The following is a 19,721-nucleotide window of genomic DNA, read 5'->3' as shown; positions in this document are numbered from 1 at the left end:
ATGGCCCAACTCTTTATATGAAGTTGGACAGTGCTCATTGCGGTTAATGGACTTTCCATATAGCTTCACAGAATATAAAAAAAAAACTCTGAATTACATAACACAATCTAAAATACTCAAGAGAAGGTTTATATAAAAGGCTACCCCTGCTGATGTGACTCAATCTGCTTTAGAAAAAAGGACACCCACAGGAAGATTGTGTAAAGGAAAAACAACAAACTAAAGGTCCTATTACACAAAACGTTATGGCCGATAATCGTCTTGTGTAATGAAGGGCAACATGAACGATGTCGGCTGATCGCTGCTGTCGTTTGTCTTTCAACATGTTGAAAGACAATCGACTAATATAGCAGCGATCTGCTGCTGTCGCTCTGTGGAATAGGAGCGGCGGCAGCAGACCGCTGCTATCCGCTATGGGCAGCCTGGATGAATTAGCGATCACCGGGGCAGCCCCCCACACCTCTCCGCAGCCCCCCCTGTACTCACCCACTGACAGTGCTCGTTTGCTCCTCTCCGTCACTCCGTGTAATAGGGGCTTAACACAAGGGAGGATAAAATATCAAGTCTCCATAGATATAAAACTGGATTCTTGAAGGATTATTGTAAAACTTGACTATAAAACATGATAAAACTGTTATCCCCAAATACAACGACTCGGCGAGGTACTTTTACCCCTTCAGAACCAAATACATATATTTTTTTCCCTCCTCTAGGAGAACTGTTTCTCTTTTCCATCTACAGAGCAGAGGGTTTGCTTTTTACGGTACCAACTGTACTTTATAATGACATCCTTTTTACCATTAAAGGGGTATTCCGCTAAAAAATAACTTTTCAAATATACCTGCCTATGGTGAGAAAATAACAAAGCCTATTCTTACCTTTCCGCACTCCTTCAGTGTCCTCTTATGGCATGTTTGGGTAACAGGCAAGACGACTCGCCTAAGAGTGACAGCCTGATCAGCCAATTAGTGGCCCAGATGGGACAGGGCTGCAGCCAGTGATTGCCCCAGCAGGCTGTCATCCTGAGACGAGTCAGTTTCAGAATAGGAGGCGGGATCGTCTCGGTTGGGCCCAGAACATGCTGTAGGAGAACACTGGCGGAGCGTGGAAAGGTAAGAATAGGCTGTTATTAGAAAAGTTTGGTTTGAGAAAAGGTTGTTATTTAAAAAGTTACGTTTGAGCAGAATACCCCTTTACGTATACTGAAAAACAAAATGAGATTTGTCAAGTGAAATTGAAAAAAATATTTTATGTAGCGAGTGGTACTGGTTAAATAACTATTATTAGTGGGACAGCTGGTATCCGTCATTAGAAGTAAGTATGTATGCCCTTCCTAGCCCAATAAATAATGTAGGGTATTCGGGAAGGGGTATTTAAAGCAAACATACCATTTGGCACATTCCCTTTAAGTGTTGCATATGAATAGAATGGCGCCAGCGTGGGGAAGCCAGTGCCGTGGTCCTTCTTTTGAGAATCAATGGAACCAACCACGTCATAGAGGGGTGGGGGTTTCCTCCAACTGGGGGCGGGCTGGCCTGCCTTCAGTGCATACGAATATCCCGCGAATATTCGATAAATATTCGATAAGCGTTCAAATCCCCCAGCTTCCAGTTTTACCCTCCAAATGGTCAAATAGATGTTTTTCACTAATCAAATACTTGTTGCCATAGACTTTAATGGGATCGAATATTTGATCGAATATTCGAATATTCACGGGATATTCGTACGAATATCGAATATTCGAATATCTCACTATTCGCTCATCACTAATAGCAAACCCTTCACCCTGATAGTTTAATTGACAAAACTGAATCAGTATAAATCAACTGGGTTAATATTAAAGATATATAATAATAATAATAATTTTTTAAGTTTATCATGTAATCCCCCATGCAGAGCCCAGGCACATGTACCTACATAAATCCAGGCCCATCAGAGCGTCCATGCCCTCTTACTGAAAGCTGGCATTGATTTTAGCTACAAATCAGCATGAAGTTCCATCATGTGAACAAAGCCTTAGATTTAAAAAATAAATAAATAAATATATATATATATATATATATATATATATATATATATGTTCACAGAATTTTCAGCACATAACCCAGATAACAGGATTTTCTTCGGAGCGGTTTCAGGCATGGAATCATAAGAGAAGTCTGGCAGTGAAGGCGCCAGTCTTCATTCATATATAACAAAAGAAAGATACTCATTATGGAAAACATAACAGGAACATTTTATCGACACACAATCCAGACGACCTGTTAGTATCTGCTCAATTGTTGGTAAGAGACAAACACGAGATATTTCCAGAGCAGGGAGCAATTATTATACATAATGTTCTGCTAGACTAAACCTTAATTGGAAGCGGTGAGATCTGTTTGACAGCACAGGGTGAACTATTAGTATACAGGTAGCAGCATTCGTTCTATTACAATTATTATAAGACAAAGAACATGATTTAAGGGGCTTGTGGCCATTAAAAATTAACTGCTTAAAGGGGATGTATGCATTACACAGATGTTTTTTTTTATTAACAGGGTTTTGTTAACACATTGGTGGGCTCTTAATAAGTGCTCTTCCACCATGCTATGTTACACTATTTCAAGTTCAGATAATATATACATTAGAATGGAGTGCTAATACATGCTAAAATTGATGCCTTTCAAAGCACACTGCAACGCTAACAGGAATCCCACAGCTCCCTGTGTATTTCTAGTGCAAAAGCACATAACTAACGGCATCCCACAGCTCCCCATATACCTCCAGTGCACCCCATATTACTAACAAGAATCCCACAACCCCTAATGTTCCAGTGCACTCCATATCATTGACAAGTATCTCAAAGCTTAGCTTCTCACATATCTCCAGTGCACAAATACATATTAACAAGCATCCTACAGGTCTCTATATGCCTCCAGTGCAGCCTAACACTACTTACAAAAATCCTACAGTTCCCCCTGTGCCTCCTGTGCCTCCTCCTACCCACCCACACACCACTTACAAGCACTCCCCAGCTCCCCATGTACCTCCAGTGCACCCCACTGGGCCCCCCTCTCTCAGACTGCCCCCTCTTTTACAGTCTACTTTCCTAAGCTTTCCTCTTTTTCAGGCTGCCACTATGCCCCCTTCTTTTTCACACACAGCTCACTCTCCAATGCTCTCTTTCTCACAGACTGCCAACCTTTTTATTACATGCTATCTTTTTCTCACACACAGATCGCCCCCATGTCCCCCCATTCTCAAACACTGACTGTCCCCATGGTACTCATTTTTCTGAATACATACTGCCCTATATACCTCTCTTTCTTACATAGATGGCTTCCCATCTCTCCTTCTTTCTGTTACACAGACTACTCCACTTTCCGTTTTTCTTAGACAGAATGCTCCCTATGCCCCCCTCTTTTTATAAATAGACTGCTCCCTATGCCCCCTTTGTCTCACATATAAACTGCTCCCTATGCCCCCCTTTTTCTCACATACATACTGCTCCATATGGCCCCTTTTTCTCACACACAGACTGATCCCTATTACCCTTTTTCACATAGACTGCTCCCTATGCCCCCCTTTTTCTCACATAGACTGCTCCCTATGCCCCTCTTTTTCTCACATACAGACTGCTCCTTATACAACCTTTTTCTCACACATAGACTGTTCCCTATGTCTCCCTTTTTCTCACACACAGACTGCTCCCATTTTCTCCTTTCTATTTGTGAAATAAAACTCAACATTTCAATCTTTTAGAAGAATCCCATAAGACCTAGGCTTAAAACAAGTGAATTATCCTGTAAGATGCCTGTGTGGGAAGAGACGGTGTATAACTAAGAAGTGGATAGCCATGTCCTGAATGTTGTATTTGATTATACAGTTGTATTGCTCATCTGTTACTGCAGTCACAGTCATTACCTCTATAACTTACCAGTCATGATATTGTTATATTTAGTATAATTCTGCTGGTAATGACGATAAAGGTTTAGCTGAATTACGTACAGAAATGAATATATTAAACTGGTCCCTGTCTTTCCATTTAACCTCCTATTTAATAACCATTCGGCAGTGCCCGGTAGTGTCACAAGGGGTTTCCATTGTAAGAAGTGGCAATTTCTTGACTTGACCCCTTCCCCCTAGGAGATTGCTCGGCAGCTGAACATCTCATTTAATATAGCCCTGAGTGTAATGGACTAATTGATGAGAAGGCTGCTTTTCTTGGAAGCAATCTATGTATCTGTATTACTTCTTTGCTTAAGAGGGTTATCTCACTAACCTTTTCCAGCGTGACACAACAAAGACTGACAGTGCAATGTATGAGAGGCATGGTCAATAATAAATTGTTTCATTTCCTGACTTTTCCATAAGTGACAAGTGGACCGGCAGCGGCTCTGTCCCACAAGACCACCAGTTAGCATCTCTTCCCAGTAACCCTCTTTGCTCCTTTTCTGTCCCCAGTAGAAGCCACATCTTGGCACTTTTAAAGGAGAAGTCTGCCGAAATCAAAAAACTTTAGTGGTAGCAGGGGGTAGGGAAAACATAATAAACAAAGTATGCTTACCGGACCCAATGCCGTGCCTTGCCCCATGCGCACTGGATGATGGTGTTGCAGCAGCTGGTGGGCTCTGGTGTTTTGGGGGCAACTTGTCACGGTGGCCCGGACTGGTAGTACCCACTTCTGGACACAGGAAGTAGTTACTTGGAAGTAGTTACTTGCTGGGGGAGATGTAGCTTCAGTTTTACCCAGATTCACGTGGGGAAAGGAAACACAGTGCAAACGCTCCTGCTGTAGCAAAGCCAGGGCCTGGCTCTTGCCAGGACCCCTGGCAAGCCTGGCAAGTTGAGTCTAAGACACGTGTATACAGATGCAGCTAAAGACAACCAGTTCCTTATGTATTTCTACTTTATCTACTATGCAGTACTAGACACTACAAAGGGAGAAGAGTCTGGGAACTTCCTAGTCCACACTGTGGACCTGTCTAAAAAGTGCAGGGCAGTATCCTGAGAAACAAGAGAAACTAGCCTGGATAGGAAAAAGCTACCAAGGAAGGTCTATGTATCCTATCTCGCAGTGCAGGTAAAAGACAAAGAAAGAAAACCATGACTGGGGTTTGTATCACCCTATTAGGACGGGACACCCGACACTGTAGGGCACAAGGTGGCCAGACCAAAGTCTATACACAGGTACAAGTAACTTCTCACTCTACAGTATTCTCTCAAATTCCGGAAGAGTACAGTGCTACATTGGTTTAGGACTCCCTTGACAAACTCCTTCACTTAACTCTCAATTCTCCAAGCACTGCTACAGCTACCTCTCTTCTACTCTACTTCTCTAAGCACCTCCTCAAGTACAAACAAGTTCAAGCACTAAAGTTCATGCAAAGATTTATCTATTCTGCCAAAGTGTATTGTATTTCTAAGAGACTGCACAGTAAAGCTGTTATATTTTTACATCACTGGGACCCAGTTATACTTTGCTACGCACCAGTACCCTTACACACCAGCCGCACTCCTTGGGTTATTTTGCCCCTTTCTGTGGGTGGCAGTACCGATAGGCCGGGTGGGTTAATTGCCACTTAGGACTACCGTGACAAGAGCCCAAGGGACCCATCACAACCTGGCAGATCACAGACCAACATCACACCTGTGTGCTGGACTAGCACTGGCATCACGACTTTACCATCTCTGGCTGAGCTGTACAACAATAACAACAACATCCATCAATAAGCACAACACCTAGTACCACATTACCACACTAGCACAAAAATACTTGACAATACTTGACTAAGAACTTCAAGATAGACTTGTGTAGAAGAAGTAGACTTGTGTATAAGGGTAATATAGGGCCTGATAGGAGCCCTTGTCTAATTAAAAACAGTACTCTGCCAGGATGTGTGTATAAATATAGTTCTCATACTCTTGTTCAGATATAGCATTAATATCGGACCGCCTTCTGCCTAAACAGTATTGGAGACCACTCTGTGAGGTATTATAAGTCCTAAGCCTTTGCCCTAGGTTGAGCTCCCACTGAAAATTATCCCAGAGTGGACGAGCGTGTGTCAGTAAAGTACGTCAGCTTAATGCATCTTTGCTTTACTGGGGATCAGTCCCTCTTGTTTTCCTTTGGGGGCGACTGTCCTGACTGAAGAAATCCTCAGCGTAGACTAGGGTTGCCCTATTATCCAGTTACCCCACCTCTAGTGTTCAGTACTGCATACTAGCTGTCTGTCTCAGCAAACAGAAAGAAATCTGGTCCCTGTCAAGGGCTCTGGCCTAAGCCAGGCCGGCTTAGTCACTGCAGCAGGGACTCTGGTCTCTGGCCTGTCTCCCATACGCAGTAGAAAGCAACTAAGAACTAAACTAAACTGACTCCTGACCAGAAACCTATATAGGGTGGTGTGACAGGAAGTGAGAGTGAGAGGGAAAAAGGGTATAGAATGTAGGTACAGTTAAGTTAACAAATAGAACTACGTTACTACATAGACTGCAGCTGTGCACAAGGGGAGTGAGACACCTAGTGACTGCAGAGGAAATTGCAGCTAAAATCACTTGATGTGGCACCTGAGTTACTTTACCTAGTTGGTATAAGACTTTAGGGAACCACCGGTGTTGGGACACTACACTCACGTAGCACCATGGGTGGATGACTTGCAGCAGTGACCGACATGTGTCTTGTAGTGGTTATGGCTGTTCACAACCACATCAGGTGAGCCAAAACCTGGATGTGTGCTACACATATTTTTAAAGTGCTGTAAATATTCTTTCTTTACGACCATTAAATGGGAGTTATTCACCTTTCACCAGCAGATGTCAGACTGCATTACAAACAGTAATTCACTTGCACAAGACCAGCGTCAGTATTGTTAAAAAAAAAACCTGCTAGCTGTCCTGTGCCCCTGCTAGCTGTCCTGTCTTCCTGTGCCAATCCTGCCTATCCTAGAAAGCCACTTTTTTGTATGTGTCAATATGTGTGTTTGTGTACAACTGCATGTGCATGTGAAAGTTAATTAATGTTCATTGTTGCGAATTCTATTAACAGAATCTTTTTGTTCTTGTTTCCAAATGAATCATGAATATTCTTCAGTTATTTTAATGTGTGCAGAGCAGTAGCAAATCCCCAAAGAAAACCTCTCCTGCTGTGTACAGTTCCTGACATGGACAGAGGTGGCAGCAGAGAGCACTGTGTCAGACTGGATACAATACACCCCTTTCTGTAGGACATACAGCAGCTGATAAGTACAGGAAGACTTAAGATTTTTAAATAGAAGTAAATTACAAATCTATATAACTTTCTGTTACCAGTTTTTTTTTCTCACTGGAGTACCCCTTTATGTGCTCTATAGACAGTTTCCTAACAAACATGTATACTTCATTGGTTTCAGTATAAAGCCACACTATGCACAGAGTAATGTACTGCTAAAATGTACGAAATGTATGAGTGCTGCCTACATGTTTAACTCATGTATATGCCAAGATGAAACTATATTTTATTGCCATCAAACCATTATGCACTCCTTCCTCTCAAGCTGAGAGGATTACTAAACAGAGAGCTATATTAGTCATACACGGAAAAATATTCAGTGACTCACAGTCCTCGAAATACATAAACAATGATCAATTCCTTTCAGGGAATAAGGAAAGTTAGAATAGAAATATATGTATATATCCATAGGATTCTGCAAAAGAACTTCCCGTTGTGTATTATCCAATGCTGTTTCATTGTCCTCCTAACAAGGACTTCGTCTGTCAAACAGATAGACTCCCAAGGGTGAGCTATGTAGTATAGGACTATAGGACTCACAATAGTGTCACTCTGCTTGTAAAATCATATATACATATCAACAATGTGCATGGTTACTTCTAGACAATGCCATTATTCAAATGGGATTTATTAAGTGGAAAAGTGAAATAACCTTGAAGATGCTGGAAAGCTGGCTATCTAGAAGCACATTTTATAGAGAATTTGATCAGATGAAATTTGCAGGGTGTGCATTACCTTTAAAGTAAAAACCTCCAGTGAAAATATTTATTTTTCAAACATCTGGTGACAGAAAGTTATACCGATTTGTAGTATAGTTCCATTAAAAAATGTGAAGTGTTCCAGCTGTTGTATGTCCTGCAGGAAGTGGTGTATTCTTCCCAGCTTGACACAGTGCTCTTTGCTGCCACCTCTGTCCATGTCAGGAACTGTCCAGAGCAGTAGTAAATCCCAATAAAAAATCTTTTCTTCTATATACAATTCCTGTCATGGACAGAGGTGGCAGCAGAGAGCACTGTGTCAGGTTGGTAAGAAAACTCCACTTCCTGCAGGACATGTATAAGCTGATAAGTACTGGAAGACTGGAGATTTTTAAACAGAAGTAATTTTCAAATATGTATAACTTTATGACACCGGTTGATTTGGAAAAGAAAAAAATTCTCCGGAATACCTCTTTAAAAGGAACCAGTCACAATGAAAATGCAGTCCTATCTGCATCATCAGGTAAAGCTGAGAGCTGAGCAGACTCATATATATGTTTGTTTAAAAAGTATATCTTGCATTTTGATAATTTACATCACTGCTCTGTTTAAACTTAGGAGTCCAGTGGGAGGTGCTAATCAGTGACTTAAAGTGTCCTATATGTTCCTGTATACAGGGATGCATGGCTGTCAATCAGCAGTAGGAACACTCAGGTGATGTCCAAGCATAGAAAGAAGTCCAGTGGGCTGTCTAGTCCATGATTGGCAGCTATCCCTTTAAAGTTTACCTGTCATGATGACCCGCTACTGGATCGGCTGAAATTTCCTTCAAACCGTTGTGACCAATTGAAGTCATTTATTGCAGCTTGTTTGTAGCCATGGAGACCTGAACGTCCGAATTAACAGTTGAAATCTCTGCTGATCCAGTACCGGGCTGTCATAAAAGCTATATTCACAAAGAGAAATTCTGCCAATCACTGAGAAGGACCGCCTGTCAGACTCCTAAGCATAGAAAAAAAGAATGAAAGTAATAGTGAACATATTGCCACAAAACTATGTATCAATCTGCTCCACTCCTTGTACTTTATACCATGATACCTGCAGATCTAACACCATGTGTAATGTGACAGGTTCCCTTTAATTATATTATTAGAGTAATAAGGGGAAATTTATCAAACATGGTGTAAAGTGAAACTGGCTCAGTTGCCCCTAGCAACCAATCAGATTCCACCTTTCATTTTCCAAACAGTCTGTGAGGAATGAAAGGTAGAATCTGATTGGTTGCTAGGGGCAACTGAGCCAGCTTCACTTTACACCATGTTTGATAAATCTCCTCCTATTACTCTAATAATATAATTAAAGGGAACCTGTCACATTAGTGGTCCCCAACCTGTGGCTCCCCAGCTTCTGCAAAACTACAACTCCCATCATGCCCTGACAGCATATTCTTGACATTTATACACACTGCAGTATATAATTTTCTGCCATTTTCTGCAAGCAGCGTAAATGACGCAGTGTTTCCATTCTAGATACAGGCTGTAGATTGAGTAGCGGCAGATCTCTGAGCGCTGCCCTTACATCTGTAGGAGGTGTGATTGTAATACCAAACAGCCTAAAAGACCTATATAATCCATATGGAGCATGTCGTTTCAGGTTGTTACATTTTGTTTCTGTGTTTTTTTGGAAAAAATATAGTTTTCTATATGGGGGAAAAAGATAGGGGAGGTCTATATTATGTCTTTCCTGCACATTTGAGACCTTTTATATGTAAAACCCCCAATTAAGTCTCTAATGTTAGAGAGGTTTATGTATTTCTGACCTTCTAGTACATCGCTGTACCAACCCCCCCCCCCTAGTTTTGATCGGAGCTTGAGAGGTATGGAGGGGGGTTTGCCCACCCTGCCCACGCACCTGATACACTATAAGGTGACAATATGACAGAGAAAGGTAACAGGAAACCAAGTGACAAGAAAATTATACCACATCAATGCAAATGCAGTAATGCACAGCTCTTTCCTCCTGAAAGTGGGTCACCTCTGATTCTCTTCAGTATTGCCCAGAAAGTTCCTTACCCTCCTTGACACTCTTGTATCTATATTTTCTCCGTTAAAGGGGTTGTCCAGCGAAAAGCTTTTCCTTTCAAATCAACTGGTGTCAGAAAGTTATATAGATTTGTAATTTACTTCTATTAAAAATTCTCAAGTCTTCCCATACTTATTAGTTACTGTATGTCCTGCAGGAAATGTTTTATTTTCAGTCTAAGACAGTGCTCTCTGCTGACATCTCTGGCCAAGACAGGAACTGTGTCTCGGTTTTCTAGGAATCCCCATTGCATTGTATTGTATTGCCAGCACATTGAAGTGAATGAGGATTACGTGGTACTTAGTCCAGTCTGGCGTGTGTATCCTGAGTAGGACCAGTTCTGCTGAGCTAGACAGAGTTACCCCAGGCCCTGGCCTGTGAGTATGGGTATCTTCTTCTTAGTAAAGTCTCCACAGTCCCCCGACAGAGTTCTTTACTTCCCAGAGAGGTCCCCTAGTCCTCTGTATATTCAAGTCAATTCCAACTAACTAAAAGACCGTTCTATTCAAGTCATTTAAAGGGGTTGGACACTTTATAGTAAAATAGGACAGACAACCCAAAATGAAGTCCTGCCTAAATAAATCTACTGTGCAACCAAACCTATACACACAACCAAAGAAATTGCACAAATAATCTAGAAGTATAACAAATCCTTTATTTCTATATACATCATATACATAATATTAAAAACTCTAAATTTCCATGGGGAATGACACAGATAACACTAAGGCCAGAGGGGGAGAAAGATCTCAGTGCGGTAAACCGCATTTTATAGTGAAATAGTTCAGTGTACAGAATAAGTAAGTGTATTCACTGTATATACTGACAGCAGCTTCCTGTGTACCTCATAGAGCAAATATCAGACTCCCCTCCTCCAGGTTGGGCTGCCCTGCTCTGTTTTGTGCCTGTCCATAAAATGGCTGCCCTGCTCTGTGTTGTTCCTGTCCATAAAATGGCTGACATGGAGGAGCATGTGACTATACCCTGCCCCCCCAGTGTCCACCACTGAGCCTGTATATGTCTTTGGAGGACACAGGGGGTGGGGCATGGTCACATGCTCCTCCATGTCAGCCATTTTATGGACAGGAACAACACAGAGCAGGGCAGCCCAGTCTGGAGGAGGGGAGTCAGACTTTAGCTCTATGAGGTATACAGGGAGCTGCTGTCAGTATATATAGAGAATACACTTACTCAGGGGCGTAGCTAGGATTCACAGGGCCCCATAGCAAAAAATTTTAAGGGGCCCCCCTCCCCTACGCACAACACAAACACTGCACATTTTTTGTGTTGCAGCATGTAAGTAAACACTGGGTCACTTACACACTGCAGTACATAAAGGGTTAAGCAGAAGGACAAACGCTGTTACCTTCTCTCCCGGGCCCCATAGCAACTGCCTACCCTGCCTCTATGGTAGGTACGACACTGCACTTACTAATACTGTACACTGAGCAATTTTACTATAAAGTAGCCAACCCCTTTAACTAAAGTTACTACTGTATTCAGGTTTGTGCAAAGACTGTACTGTCACTTTAAGAAAGTATGTCAAATAAAGTTATCCTCTACTCTGTCTTTGCTAAATCGCACCACACCACAAGGGACTATAACTATAATAGGTGTGTGTCTGGGACCCAGGAAGGGCATGACTAGTGCCACAACCAGCCCTAACTTACAATATCTGGGTCATCACATTAAAGGGGTTATCCAGCGCTACAAAAACATGGTCACGTTTTCCCCTCTCTTGTCTCCAGATTGGGTGGGGTTTAGAACTCAGTTCCATTGAAGTAAGTGGTGCTTAATTGCAAACCACACCTGAACTGGAGACAAGAGAGGGGGGGAAGTGGCCATGTTTTTGTAGCACTGGATAAGCCCTTTAACCTTACACAGGCAGTGTTGTTTCAATAAACCTGACATAGATCAATAAGATATGTGAAAAGAAAAAAATCTTTATAATATACCTTACCAGACAAAACTTTCCTTTACCTGTTATCAAACATCTTTCCCTCTCCCTTGTAGCAGCTTAGTAATGACTTGTGTTTACTGGTTAAGAAGCAGCTTAGGGATTAGATTGCTATGAAGTTTATGAAGCAGAGAGATGGGAGTGGGGGTGCCTGGGAACACACACACACACTGCAAAGAGAAAAGGTTTGCCACAAATGCCAAAGATTAATAATGGCCAGATATGATCTCTAGATGGTGACACCACACACCTCCTTCCAGCCCTCTAGGAAATGCACATCCTAAATTTATAAAACAAACAATAACTACCAATGCACAAAACTAACAATACATTTACAGGGCTCGATCATTAGTGCCGACACTGGATCATTAGTGCATCCCTTTAAATTCATCATCGTTTTACGCACACAACACCCCTCTTCCCAAGGGCTGATAACAATAACTTAAAAGCTTCCCTTGTTTCCAGAAGGTTCCAACAGGTTTATGGTGTTAGTAACACTTTCTCAGCAGATATGCCGGGATACCCAATAGAAAAATAGGTTTTTAGTAACCCTTTAACATAATTGTGACCTTAGAATTAATAATTTATGAAACGGCAATGCCTGGATAATATAGCTTCAGTAGCCCATAGGACACACTATGTATTCACACGCTTAGATTAATATGTGTCAAAATACTTTTAACACCTATTCCAACTATTGCGCTTTAACCCTCAGGATTAATCAGAGTAAGTTTCCGAATGAAAGACTCTCTAGCAATCAGCTTATCTACAAAGTGTCACTGGAAATTCTGGATCAGGGCTGTATTTAAAGTGACTGCAGTGCAGCAATGCTGTAGCTATGTATGAGGAGCACAAGCCTTCTCATGCTTTGGCGCCATCTACTGGTTTCTAGGAAGCGCTACAGCACCCTTTCTGTTCAGAACAAGAAGCTGCTGCTGCTTTTAATAATATGTTGAGCTGTCAAGACGTCAGTGATATAGAGAACCAATGATACCATTTACATGTCTATAAATAATATCTGTAGAATCTGTACGTTATAACATCACAATGTGCCAGTTATACAGATCTGGAGCTGGACCTGAATATAAACGTGTATATTTCTCACATATCACTTCCGCATTGCTTCCACCCCCAAGCTAACACTTCTATATCAGGATTGGCTTCATGTAAGTGAAAAGATTCTTTACAATGCATAAAATGAAGCGTGTCCTTCAGTATATGGTGTGTACAATAATTCTAAAAGTTAAATTTAAAGGGGTAGTATAGGAATAGAAAAGGTTTGCTTTTGTTTATAAAAAAAACACCACCACCCTGGTCGATAGGTTGTAATATCAAGCAAAGCACATGTACAGAGGTGGCGCTGTTGCCCTGTTCACACTGCATCTTGCAGGGTCTGTTGAAGCTATATGTCTGTAATGATTCCCCAATGTATAAGGGATAGCACTAAGTAGCTATTGGCATTAAGGGGTTATCCAGGATTAGAAAAACCTTCTCCCTGAAACAGCACCACTTTTGTCCTCAGTTTCTGTGTGGTATTGCAACTGAGTCCCATTGAAGCAAATAGAATTACATTGTAATACCTCACACAACCTGTCGTATTGTCCGTATCTGTGTTTTTACTTTTTTTTTTTAATGTGTTTATTAGGGCTGTAAAGAGTGTCAAGGAGGCGGGCCCTATTGTTTGCTGGGTCTTGGCACTGCTATGCCTCACTGTGCCGGCCTTAAAAACTACTCGAGGATGTATCCCAGAGCAACCAGGTAGAAACAAACTACAATTAGAGAAGTGTGAACTGCATTATCCATTATTAGAAAAACAAAGACGTTTTTTTTCTCCAGAAACAGCACCCTCCTGTCTTCAGGTTGTGTGTGCTATTGCATTGTTCTCTATTGATGTAAATGGCGCTGACTTGTAATACCACATATAACCTGAGGACAGGTGTGGAGCTATTTTAAGGATAAAGCTCCTTCGTTTTTCTAGTGCTAGATAACCCCTTAAAGCACCTGTTATTTTTGTATATTACTTGTATTTGACAACCTTTAATTACTTTATCAGTGGAGACAATAGGATTGTGGGAATATCTCTTTAAAAACGTGTGGTTCATGCTGCCTGAATATCCCCTGTGGCTTTTTCCCACCATATATCTCTCCCTGTGTGGGTATAGGCAGAAGCCACCAGGGACCACCCCAATGCCTCACAGGTCAGGCAGATGAAAGCGATGACAGATTCCCTTTAAGGCTGGGGGGGGGGAATACACAGCTTATATTTTATTTAGGTTTTTTTTTGTTTGTTTGTTTTTCTTTTACAAAGAAGAAAAACACTGAGATAAAGAATGGATGGCGGTTATACAATGCCGACGCGTTTCATCATTACATTTGCATTGTAAACTATGGTTTTAATATATTACCGGTTCCAGGTGCCGTATAGTGAATGAGATTGGAATTGGATTCAGCTCTCGTCACACTTGGATTAACCTCAGTTACCTGGCAGGTACTACATTCATTTATCATTTCCATAGAGACTTCAGAAAGCTGTTGAAACATCTGCCGGTGGCCATCGCCATCTCCCGAGCTTATTGAGATTGTTAAATGCAACTGGAGTGGTGCTTCTGTCTGCTGCAGCTAGAGCCGGAGGATGAATGACCCAATGACAGATACAATTGTATCTGACACTAATAAAGAGAACATTGTATGCTATGGGCGACTGCACCCCCTCCCGCAGCCTAATAGACTGGTAGATGTCACACACAGCAAGCCAGCCGTGATGAGTGGTTTTATCTTCTCAACTACAATCCTCCACTACAGCTAATATGTTAGGATGGGAATATATACATTCTCTTAGAGGGTACGTTCACTTGTCATTCTGACTTTCTTCAAGTTCTGTCACCACTAGAGATGAGCAAAGAAAATTCCCACCATTTTTTTAAGGAAAAAAATAAAATGGCGGTCTGGAGCATTACTGGGCGGGAGAAGGTAGTTAACCATGATCCCTAGCACCCGTCCAATCAGCTGCAGGCCCCTCTGGGATGTCGTCACCTCCTCCTCTCCCTCTATATAAGAAGGTTCTGTAATGGCGGTGGCCAGTCGGCTGTGTGTGGAGGAGAGAGCAGGATGGCAGCATTCAGTTAGAGCAGAGCAGGGAGAGACTAACAGAGAGATATAGGGACAGAGAGGAGATGAATGGTGAAAACTGCATGATTGGGTGACTGGCTGATTGACATTGTTTTTAAATTGTGATTTTCTGATTTTTGAAACTTTCACAACAACATGCTTTAACAGATTCATCCTTCTGTAATAGTCCCAGTATTGTAGCCACGATCGTTTTGGCTGTTTTAATAAAATTCGTTAAGATTTGATTCGCAAATATTAAAGGGGAACTCCAGGTAAAAAAATGAAACTTCTGCAGAAGCATATAGCATTACTTACCTATCTATCCCAGTTTTGAAACTAGAAAAAATCCATTTGTTTTGGGGGGTTTAATCTGTATTGTGTTTCTGTACTTCCTGGTTGAGCAGTTCCCAGAATGCAGTACTGGTTCCAGAATGCATTGCTTTCCCTCAGCTGTTCATCACAGTCTGCAGTCCTTGCTGCAGCGCTTCAGAGATGGTGAATCACTCAGGGGATTGGGGGATCCAGCCAAGCCTCCTGTGACATAACGCCCTGCCCCTTGTCTGCATCATCAGCCTGTGCTCAGCAAACACACACGATGTGAGACAGAGGCATGGAAGATTGTCTCCTAAGGTGGGAGAGCAGAAGGAGCAGGAGACAATGTGAATTGGCACAGAGGCCATTTTTCTTCACTTCCTGGATTTCTATCAGCTACCAGTGTGGCAGAACTGCACAGATATGATAATACATTATATAGACACATCTATATAGCTTTTAATAGAAAATTTTTTCCCCTTTAATGAATTTGACCAAAAATTTGTGAAGTTCTGAAAACGAACTTCCGGCTGCTTCATTCATCTCTAGTCACCACTCTTGGTAGGTCTGTCTTTTCTTATATCTCAGTGATATGCTGTGGATGACTGATTAACCAGGGTGGGTGTTACCAGCCGGAGGAAGGGGGAATGTCCCTGCACTGCCTGGAACTATCCAATCAGAGCTGACAGCACAAGGCAGTGTAGGGATACACCCCAATTGGTAACACCCCCCTTGGTTATTTAGTCATAGATTTCTAGTGAGAATAACAGACGAACGGCGCATTACAGAGCTATAAGAAAAGCAGTTGCAACATTACCTACTCAGCTGAGCGATTGCTTTCTCAGCCAATCAGTGATCAGGGCGGGGCACCTCTCCCCAGTCAGTGACTGGCTGAGCAGGCAATTGCTTACACGGGCCGTGACATTGCAGCCAGAAGCACCAGGTATGTGACGTACCAGAATTCCAGCGGAAAATGACAGCCAGTGGTCATCAGCAGAACCCGGGAGCAGTGCTATGGTGGCACAAGGACTGGTAAGTATAAAAATATCCTGCACCCCCTTGTCTGGCATTTTTACTTTATATCACATCTACTGTTAATTTAGATTTGGATAGTTATAACGACAGCGACACTGGAGGGTCCCTTTTACATGGAGGAATGATCGGATGTCCGTGCAGCCCTTGATGGACTAAAATTGAGATGTGTATGGGCTCAGTAAAAAAGTGCCATCTTGCCGAGAGCCGGCTTACAGTGTAATGTGGCCCTAAGGCTGAGAGTGTTTTTTTTGTTTATTTTTCAATAAAAACGCAGCTCCATGGCTGGGCCATTACTAGACATTGAGGGTGGTATTACGATTTTTCAGCGATTAACGATAAACGATCTCAAACAACTGCTATGACAAACGATCCTAAACTGTTTACCCTATTACACAGGGCGATGAGCGTTCTTGTGCTCGTCCTTTCCTGGTTCACCAAACAATGTTTAAACGATTTGTGAACGATCAACGATGAAAATAGGTCCAGAGTCTATCAAACGTTCAATGATTTCTCGTTGGTCGTTTAATCGTTGCCTGCTATTACACAAAACGATTATCGTTTAAATCCAAACAATCTAATGATTTTTCAAAGGATAATCGTCCTGTGTAATACGGCCCTGAGATAACAGCCCATACTGTGAGATTACATGGCTCAATGCCGCCTTGACTCAGTATGTGATAACTGTGATAAAATTGACCACAATAGGAAAAATTCTACAAAACCAAAAGCGTAAAAAAAAAGAACCTAAACAATAACAGACCTGAAAGCAGTATGAGCGATAATAGCGCTGTGCACAGCATGACTATATCTCACCGCTATACTGTACGCCTACTATCGGAAAATGCTCCAGTCTATTTAAAACCATACAATGTGCCAGCGTCTCCTGCCTCATAGTGAGCTCCATGTATCCACTGCTACAGTATCCCATCTATGTAGATGGAATAGGGATTGGACGGTGGCCAGGAAAGAAAATCAGATGACATACATGAAATACATTCAAGGGATTTCATATTCTCTCTGCCACATCCGAGATCTGGATGTCACAACAGCGCCTGGTCTGATGGATCTGCAGGTAACATGGAGCCATAGTCAGACTATTATTAGAGACATTTCATGTTAGACATCAAGCCGTGTTGGCCATTATTTCCATCCTTCTGGAATAAGGTTATACCATATATATTGGTATTACATCCTTTTGTCCCTTTATATTATACAGTGCTTGGATCTGATGAAAGAAGCCCATGACCGGGGCACAGGGGGCACATAATCCTCTAATCCTCCTATGATCTCAGTAATGTTACACTATATGTCTGAGTAATAAGGAGAAAGAATACAAAAAGTAATATAAAAGACCTAATATAGAAAGGCACCAAGGGTAGAGAGGGCAGCTTGTACACAGTCCAACTATCGGCATTCACCTACAGAGCTTTTACAAGATTTAAAGGGGTTATCCAGCGCTACAAAAACATGGCCACTTTCTTCCAGAGACAGCGCCGCCCTTGTCTGCAGTTTGGGTGTGAGTCATTGGGGTTACTAGCTTCTGCACTGGGCTCCTTCGCTAACCGCTTATGACGGCACTTAGAGGGCCCGGGCCCTGGATGTTTTAGGACCCTAGCAACACCCCTGGCTGCTGTATGTCCTGCAGGTAGTATTCTTTCCAGTCTGACACAAAGTTCTCTGCTGCCATCTCTGTCCGTGACAGAAACTGATCAGAGCCTCAAATCATAGAAAACTTCTACTGCTCTGGACAGTTCCTGACATGGACAGAGGTGGCAGCAGAGAGCACTGTGTCAGACTGGAAAGAATACACCACATCCTGCAGGACATACAGCAGCTGCTAAGTATTGCAAGGCTGGAGATTTTATTAGAAGTAAATTACAAATCTATATAACTTTCCGACACCAGTTGATTTGAAAGAAAAAGATTTTCGCTGGACAACCCCTTTAAGTATCCCTGGGTTTGCAGAGGGTTGCGTTCTGATACAAACTATTGTATGTGAGCAGAGACTGTGTAAGATTCAATGTATTAACATTGTGATTGTTATTTGTCCTGTTTTTTACCGGATGATGTTTTAATGTTCGGATATTGAAATTAAATAATGAAAAAAATTAAATAAAAAATGTGACTAAGAGGTCAAGACGGTGACTCGGTCTCCATGTTCTTTAATTCTCCGACTGATCGATCATCTGTGGGATGTGCTGGAAAAACCAGTCTGATCCATGGAGGCTGCACCTCCAGCGTCACTGCGATAAATGTCACACGCGCAGACAGGATTCATAACAGAAGGAGCAGAAGATGAATAGGACTGAGAATAGGGCAGAGAAAATCAATACCCAACACTGCTTAAAGGATTACACCCAACTAAAAGGCTGAATCAATGAATGCCCTTAAGCTAAAGCTTTGGCTGTCCAGGCCTGATGGGAATTGTAGTTTTGCAACAGCTGGAGGGCCACAATTTTGACATTCCTTGTCTAGACGTCAGTAAAAGCTATTTATCAAATATGGTGTAAAGTGAAACTGGCCCAGTTGCCCCTAGCAACCAATCAGATTCCACCTTTCATTTTCCAAAGAGTCTGTGAGGGATAAAAGGTGGAATCTGATTGGTTGCTAGGGGCAACTGAGCCAGTTTCACTTTACACCATGTTTGATAAATCTCCCCCTAGAGGCTTAAAGGAGAACTATCAACTGGTTAGAAGAATCTAACTTGCTGATAGCCCTTAACTTCATCCTCGGTGCCTTAACTCTTAACTTCATCCTTGGCGCCATTCCCGTCCACTTAGTCATTAACCCTTTAAAGGGTATATAGATTTAGTAATTACCACTGGGTCATCTTTATCTAATGCTCACGGACCTATATATTTTTCCCTGTGATTTGGACTTTTTTTCCCCTTTAAGGGGGTAACATTTATTATGTATGTATTGAATATGAATATAAGTGTGAGGATGCCAATGAACAGCAGAATGAAGACTCAGGGTCCTTCATTACTCTTCCACAAAACACCCCCAGCATTAAATTAGAAGAGGTCTAAAGAGTCAGGATAGAACCACCGTCCTCCTCCAAGCAAGGAGCCTCTGAGTGATGGGATTAAAATATTTTTATATATTATTATGTTAATATATTATAAAAGTGAATATAACTTGTAACCTATATAAAATTCAAGTTTTTTTTTTCTAGATTTCGGAGTCCAGTGGGTGGTCACTGAGTGATTCATTTAATTCCTTTTAAAAGGCATGCATACCTCTGTAAGTAATCTCTGAGTGGGACCGCCCACTAGACTCC

Source organism: Dendropsophus ebraccatus, chromosome 4, assembly GCF_027789765.1.
Source record: "Dendropsophus ebraccatus isolate aDenEbr1 chromosome 4, aDenEbr1.pat, whole genome shotgun sequence".
In the NCBI taxonomy this organism is placed as follows: domain Eukaryota; kingdom Metazoa; phylum Chordata; class Amphibia; order Anura; family Hylidae; genus Dendropsophus; species Dendropsophus ebraccatus.
Note: the sequence above shows the minus strand (reverse complement) of the source record.